Source organism: Euphorbia lathyris, chromosome 7, assembly GCF_963576675.1.
Source record: "Euphorbia lathyris chromosome 7, ddEupLath1.1, whole genome shotgun sequence".
Classification (NCBI taxonomy): domain Eukaryota; kingdom Viridiplantae; phylum Streptophyta; class Magnoliopsida; order Malpighiales; family Euphorbiaceae; genus Euphorbia; species Euphorbia lathyris.
The window spans coordinates 88,376,711-88,384,637 of record NC_088916.1 but is presented as its reverse complement, the minus strand read 5'-3'; the positions used below and the strand labels follow the sequence as shown (position 1 = coordinate 88,384,637).

General features: G+C 34.4%; 1 long non-coding RNA gene across 1 annotated transcript; it reads left to right on the top strand.

Annotated features, from left to right (window-relative positions):
* The first annotated feature begins 501 nt into the window (after window positions 1-501).
* LOC136200944 (uncharacterized) lies at window positions 502-2,470 on the top strand. The gene is made up of 3 exons (XR_010673615.1): window positions 502-662; window positions 891-954; window positions 1,071-2,470. It is a non-coding gene; the product is annotated as an uncharacterized lncRNA (long non-coding RNA).
* The last annotated feature ends 5,457 nt before the right edge of the window (window positions 2,471-7,927 follow it).

Sequence of the window (7,927 nt, the reverse complement as noted above, 5' to 3'; positions counted from 1 at the left end):
TTTTCATATATTACATGAGCCATAGAATTTAGGATCATGGAATGATGATGAAAAATAAATATAAGGTTTTAATGGACAATAATACTAATTAATTATATTATAATAAATAATAAAATAGAACTAAATAAAAAAATAACATGTAAAGTTAATAGGAAAAGAATATAATATGGTTAATTTAATTGTGACGTTTAGTTTAAATTGGATATATTTTGTAAACGTTAAGCCAATATTGATGCTATTTTGTACGTGAGGCCTAAATTGATGCTATATTGTAAACGTTAAGGCTATATTGGTGCTATTTTGAACGTTGAGCCTAAATTGATACTTTTCAAAACACGTTAGGTCTATTTTAGTACCTTATCCCATAAGAATATAGAGTAATTTAGCACTTTCAAAATTTAGGGGGTTGTTGGAATATATCAAGCTTAATATTTTATACTAATTAAATATCTCACACAAATGGCCTGGCCTATATAACTATAGCTACTGTTTTCACAACTCTTGTTTTCTCCGCCCCTCTCTTGTCTTCTCTGTAAATGTGTCTGTGCATTCCATATTAATACCTCCCCCCGAGAGATCTCAAATCTGGAAAGTTGTTGTGATGTTGATGGTGTGCGATTAGGGTTTACCTTCTGCAGAAAGCGGCTCAACAAATCTTCGAGGTAACAAAGCAAATCAAATCTATGAAAACCAATTAAATCAGCATTCAGCAATGCTTTCAGAATCTCATCAAGTGATAGTCATGAACCTCCATGACGTTATCTGCTAAAATATTAATAGCACAAAGCTCTATATTTGAATTGCCCAATTCCAAGTTATTTCTGAGTTTTTGTTGGCATTTACTATTTGTTGCTCATTGGATTTTGATTCCATAATGATTTTTTTTGCAGGAAATATTTTCTTTCCGAGCAACTACTTGAAAGCTATTGAATTTTAGAAGCATAATTCTTTCCGGTAAAACTTTGGACTTTTCATCTCTTGAATTTTAGGTTTTAACGAGAATTGTGAAGAGATCTATATTACTCCTAATCTATGCTATTGGGAAACATGTGTATCTATTGAATTTCCAGGGGTAGTTCTGAGAGTCTTATAGTTGTTATAGAAGCTTCACGAACTCCTTTTATTAGTTCAAGGAGCCAGAATCACCAGATAGTAACAAGTCTTGGAAATAGGTACATCCGAAGTATCAATCCACGAAAAACAATAATATAAAGAAGTGATTATAGTTCATGTTGGGATGTGAAAACCACTCGTACCAAAGAAAATGACACTTTCTTAATGCATATGTATAAATAGGAAACAACTAGCAGATAAATACCTATAACTTGCACAAGCATGTGAGAGTTTTTCTAGAGGTAGTCATAAGGGTCAGATTTGACTCTTACAATACTTCCTACTATCTTTTCTGCAAATGTTTCTGAATCCTGGAGAAGCTCCTGAACTAAACTATTTTTCAAATAGATAAGTTTAATATTATCAGCAATCACCATTTCATTATTCCTGATAATATTAAACTTATCTACTTGAAAAAGAGTTTAGTTCAGGAGCTTCTCCAGGATTCAGAAACATTTAAAGAAAAGATAATAGGAAGTATTGTAAGAGTCAATTCTGACCCTTATGACAACCTCGAGAAAAACTCTCACATGCTTGTTCATGTTATAGGTATTTATCTGCTGGATGTTTCCTATTTATAAATATGTATATAAGAAAGTGTCATTTTCTTTGGTACCAGTGGTTTTCACATCCGCACATGAACTATAATCACTTCTTTATATTATTGTTTTTCGTGGAAATTGGGATAATACTTTGAAGTCAGCATCCCAATTCGATATGTATATGGAGCAAATGCAACAAGTCTTGGAAAAAGCTCGGATGTCCTACCATGCGAAAGAGAGGGCTTATCAAAACTTGAGTATGCAACATCAAATGTTGCTTAGGGAGTTCGATCATCAGAAGATATATGGAGACTTCTAGGTTCAAACATGAACTATACATGACAAGAAATCTCTTAGATGGCTATGAAAAAAGCTTTGAAGGAGACAACTAAAGAATTCACCGAGTATGGTGGTCCTGAAGAACCAATTTACATGGATACATGGTCTAGTGGTCCTGTTTTGAGCACGAGTGAACAAGAGAAGTTGCCTTTTAAAGAAGAGATGACACAATATGCTCCAGATGAAGAACAAGATATGACAGAATGTGCTCCATCCGAAAAACAAGTTACTCAACAATCTATTTAACTGATCCAACTTTATGTTTTAAGTGAAATTTGATTGAAACTTCTTAACTTTGTTTTAAACATTGTTGGTATGCTAATTTTTGTTATTAGACGTTTCTATCATAATTAGTTTGTCTATGATAAAACTATGCCAGCTATGCTTGAAAGGTAACTTGATTTGAATGCTATCTACATCAGCCTATGATCTCTGTATCTTTATGAGATGTTTTTAATTGAAATTATTTGATCCAATTTAATTCCATTTGACATCTTAATATGTATTTCCATTGTTTCCAAGTAAATAGAGTGAATTTATATATGAGCATTTCTGAATTAGAAGGATTATATATGTGCTAAGTTGCACACAAATAGATATCAGAAATGTTATTTCTAAAAAGAAACGGAAATAGAAACGAAAAAGAAATGTTATGTTCATCTTTGACTGTTATTTCAGTTGTGGTCATATAAATGTAAGACTTGCTCCATATTTTGAAAATTAAACCCACCACGTTAATAAATGTGATGGAAATAATTGACATCCTTCTTTTATTCACTATAAAGGAGATTCAGATGCTCCATCATCATAAGGTTCAAATGGAGTAGATGGTTATTCAGCTTTGATGAGGATTCAGTATGTGGCTTGATGAGTTTTGACAAGTTGCTGCGGCAAGCATACTTTTCTCCTAATAAAATTTTTGCAGATCGGGTTATGGGTTCATAACTATCACTTGATGGTATTCCCTACTTTCTTGAGGAAGTGTTTCTAGCGAGTTAAGCATTGTTTCTTCCTTCATAGTCCATTCCTCTCTTCAATAATGCTCTTTTTAAGGAGAAATGTTTGATTAAAGAAATTGCATTCTTTTAAGAGCATATATGATGATTCACTGAAGGGAACACGGTCTGTTTGCATAACGGTACCAACATATTTTTTTTACAACGGAGAACCATCATTTATAGGGATGGTTTGGCCCCTACTCATCTATCCATCTTTATTTGCGATTGCGGCTCCCAACATATGAAGGGTTGTGCATTTTCTTTTATGCTCCAAGGAGGCCAAAACGATGTCTTTCCTCACATTTTTGGGGAAGTGTTCCTACCGAGTTAAGCTTGGTTTTTTCCTTCATAGTTAATTTTCCTCGTCGGAAATTTATCAAACTCTACCAGTTAGAGACGAGATTATGTAAGCATTGCTCAATGCTCTGGTTTAATAGGTAGAATGGTTTTTGTCTTTTAAAGTTAGAGTTTGATTACAATGAAACTAATGTTGTTCTAAATTAGTAAATGAATATGTTGTTCTAGTCATGTGCACCCAATGATGTTTAATTTCCAATTCCACATTCTTATTTTTTTTTGTTAAGGATGTTACAAAAATATTTCAGAACGTTACAACCAAGATTTGCATTTTCAGGCTACCTGAATATCCTAAGCAGCTTCTGACTCACCTTTCACAATCATTCCACACCACAAAATCACTCTAAATTAGAGTAAAACAAATAAATGTTATCATGATTATTGATATACGTGAATATCAGATTTGGACAGACCAGACATATCTATATAGAAATTGTATTTTATCGAACTTATTCACATCTCCTCCTCTGGTAAAATTTTGTCTTATGGTTTAAACGTGTAGAAAAAATGACTGAAACTGTAAAAGTAACTAAACATATCTCTTGAGTGACTGCTATATCTCTTATCTTATGTTTTCTTTTCTTTGGTGTTCCTCTTTTATGTATCACAGAAGGTTAACAGTATTTTATTATATGGTAGACAACAGCTTCACACCAAATGGTTGAATTTAAGTAAAATGGTGTAAGGTATTTTATTATATACTTTCTCATATTTGGATTTTGCCCCCAAATTCCATTCTTAGTCAACTAAGAGTAGTTTAAGCTTCCCTGTAACTTCGTGGTAAGCTTGAAGAAAATTAGGGATAAGATAAGTTTTTTTCCCTGCCAAGTGGTCCACGCTTTCTTAACTCTAGCAGCTCAACCAAAGGGACTCAATCAAACTGTTCTTCTAGAAATGATGGGATACTCACAACACCAAACAAATCTTATTTTTAGATTTAGTTTCAGACAAATCAATCTACTTAATCTTATAATTAATAAATTGTACAAGGCTAACTCCTTCTAAAGTTATTGAAAAAAATTAATTTTGTCCTTATCTTATAAAACATCTTAATTTTGTCCATTCATAATTTCTTTTGTGAATTTTATTTTGATAATAGAAAATTTGATTTAGTTTTATCATTTTCAAAATAATTTCGAATAAAAAGTTTCCACCAAATTTATTAGAAAATTGAGCCAATAATTTACAGCAAAGATAAAAATTAAGCCATTTTATAAATTAGAGGGAAATTCCCAATAACCTCATGATTAAAATTGAGGTTCTCCTAAAAATAAATCTGATCCATAGTAAAATTATATATGACTCGACAACAACACACGTAATCGACACTATCCCAATTAGGTTAATACGAGATTGAAATGAAATTTTTTGGGTTAGATTACGGTTTAATCATTTTGACACTAATTCGAAATTGACACGACATGATCACAATACAAACTCAATAGTTGCAACATGTATATGCTCTCTAACTTCATCCACAGACCGGCAGCAGTCTCTTCGTCTGAGACCTCAGTGATGATGTCATCTGCGAGGCACAACATAATTGTTGAATGTGCCTTTTCTTCCAGAATCGTCATCTCAGCAGTGACTTCTCCCGTTGCCTTCTTCAACGGCGTCCACAGACCTTGTTGTTTTAACAAAGCCCGCATCTTGATCTGCCATAGACTGAAACTATTTCTCCCAATAAACTTTTCGATTTTCACGTTCATCGCAGACATCTTTCTCTCAAGAAAACAAAACCCCGATCGGAAACCGAAAGCTCTGATACCAGTTTGTTGTGCGGAATTAATGAAAGATAAATAAACAATCAATCGAAAAACACAGATTTACGTGGTTCACCAACGTTGTGTTGGCTAGTTCACGGGCAGAAGGAGAATAGTATTATTAGGAGGCGAAAATCAGATTACAATGATTAGGTTACATAATGGGGGTATTTATAATACCTAATCTAACCTAATCCCACTAGGAACCCATGATCCTAATCCCACTAGGAACCCATGATCCCAATCCCAATCCAACTAGGAACTCATGATCCCAATCCAAATAGGAACCCATGATCCTAATCCAACTAGGAATCCGAAACCCAAATCCTACTCCGAATAGGAAACGGGATATACTGATTCAAGGCATTACGACAATACGTAAATATCGCATTTGGACAAACCAGGGCCTAGGGTATGGAGGAGCCCAAAAATAATATTTTTAGAAAAAAAAAATACAAAAATGAAATCTTAAAAGATAAAACAGTTAAGGAAATAATCCTAGGCTTAAATAATTTGCAACACATATCTAGGCACAATGGAGGGAAGGGTCCAAATATAATGTTTTATAAAAAATACTGAAATTAAAATCTCAAAATGATAAATACATGTCATAGTCCTAAATAGTCACAACACATAAATTTATTACTATAATAATTTTTCACATGTTGATGCAAATGATTCTTTTTCAGAAATGAAAGTTTTGCAAATCTTTGGCAAAAATTATTGCTGCCAGCATTTGAAATTCTTGAGTTTGTCAAAACAGCAGATTATTACCCAAATGTTTCGATTGCGCTTCGAATCCACTTAACTATATATCTGCTAAAAGAAATTTTTTAGAGTTAAAATTATTGAAAAACTATTTGAGATCATCATCGCAAAAAAAGATTAAATAGTTTAATAATTTTATCTATTGAGAAAAATATATTAGAGAATGTTGGTGTATGCTTATTTTTAGTGATTCTGCATTTATAAATGCTCGTAGATAATATTTTGTATGAGCAACTAAGTTTTTAATATGAAATAAAATATTTTTTTATTTCAAACTTTATTAGATCCCTTGTTAAAAGTAATAAAAAGGTGTCATTTATAAGTAATTTTTCTTTTTACATAATTGATTTTTTACCTGTACTTATTTACTAGGCCCTGGTTTGAAGCTTCGCCCCTACGCCTCCAAAATCTCAGGATCCGTCTTGGTTAACAGTATTTTATTATATGGTAGACAACAACTTCATACCAGATGGTAGAATTTAAGCAAATAGTGTAAGGTATTTTATTACATAGTTTCTCATATTTTGAATTTGCCCCCAAATTCCATTCTTAGCCAACTAAGAGTAGTTTAAGATTCCCTCTAACTTCGTCGCCAGATTGAAGAAAATTAGGGATAGGATATGTTTTTTTTCCTGCCACTTGCTCCACTCTTTCTTAACTCTAGTAGCTCAACAGGTGAGACTCAATCAAACTATTCTTCTAGAAACAATGGGATACACAACTTTTTTTGAATGAAGGTTGGAACAAGGACAGAAAAAGAAGCCAGACATCCCAGCCAGGCTGGCACCCCTAGCCGCTTAAACTGCCCAGCCCATTATATTAAAAAATCCAAAAGAGTACAAAGAAAGGATAAAACAGAACGGATATTGTAGGAAACAAATGAGGGTTACAGAAAAACCGAATTGAAATTAAGAATGGAAATCGGAAATCGAACTGTGCCGTGGCGGAGACCACTGCCTTGAAAGCGATTTCGGAAAACGATTGAAAGAAAAGTTTTTTTCGAAACTGGTTGTGTTTATAGCCTCCAAAAATATGAACGTTGTAACGTTCATATACACGTTCTAAGGTGGAGTAAGACCAAGAGAAAAATAAGGTTCAGTTTTTGACTAAATAAAAAGTTGAGGAAAAGTTCAAAGAAGTTAATCAGATAAAAAGAAAAAAGTCGGGCCGGGCGGGCGTCGCGCGAACGAGCGCGCGTGGTATATTTGCTAAAAACCACTTAACACAATTTAAAGGCTTCTAAAGGCTAACTCTATATATACCCACTCAAGGGTTATAAGTTTCCCATGTAGGATTGTAAAAGTGCTCTTGAGAGCAAAGTGGTTAAAGACAAATATACCCCACACTTTCAAACCCATTTTTATTCAACACACCAAAGTTTCAAAGCCATTTTTCTAACAGATATATCCAACGTTACATAGATCGTCAAAAATAAAAGATTGACAAAATTCAGGGGCAGAGTGCCACCAGGATAATCACGGGGATGAAGCTCCAAAGCGTGCCAAAGAGTCAGCCGAGCGGTTTCCTTCCCTGTAAATGTGTAATTATTACCTCCATATTAGCGCATTAGTGTAAAAATCTCGTCCAAGCTTGTCGGATCAGCCACGAGACCTTCGAAGAACGCTGTTTTAACATGCTTACCAAAAAAGAGGAGTCTGATTCTATCCGTAGTTGGTGCCACCCTTTTTCCCATACGATTTCAATTGCGAAAATGACAGCCCCGAGCTCAGCAATATGCACAAAGGATTCACCAATGGGGAAGGCGAAACAGCCCTTCGGGAACCCTCTATGGTGTCGAAAAATGCCTCCTGAACCTGCCAAACCTGGTGAGCCTGATGCGGATCCATCTGTGTTGGCTTTGGTCCATCCCGCCGGCGGGGGACCCAGCGAACGATAATTATGTTCGGGGCAGGCCGCTGTCGAATGGTTCCGGGGTCAGCAAAATGTCTAGTCTCACGAACCGAGAGCCATAGCCGGGATTTAGTAATTTGGATTGATATCGTTAAAAATAGCATGGTTCTGAGTTTTCCGGATCAGCCAAGGGCAA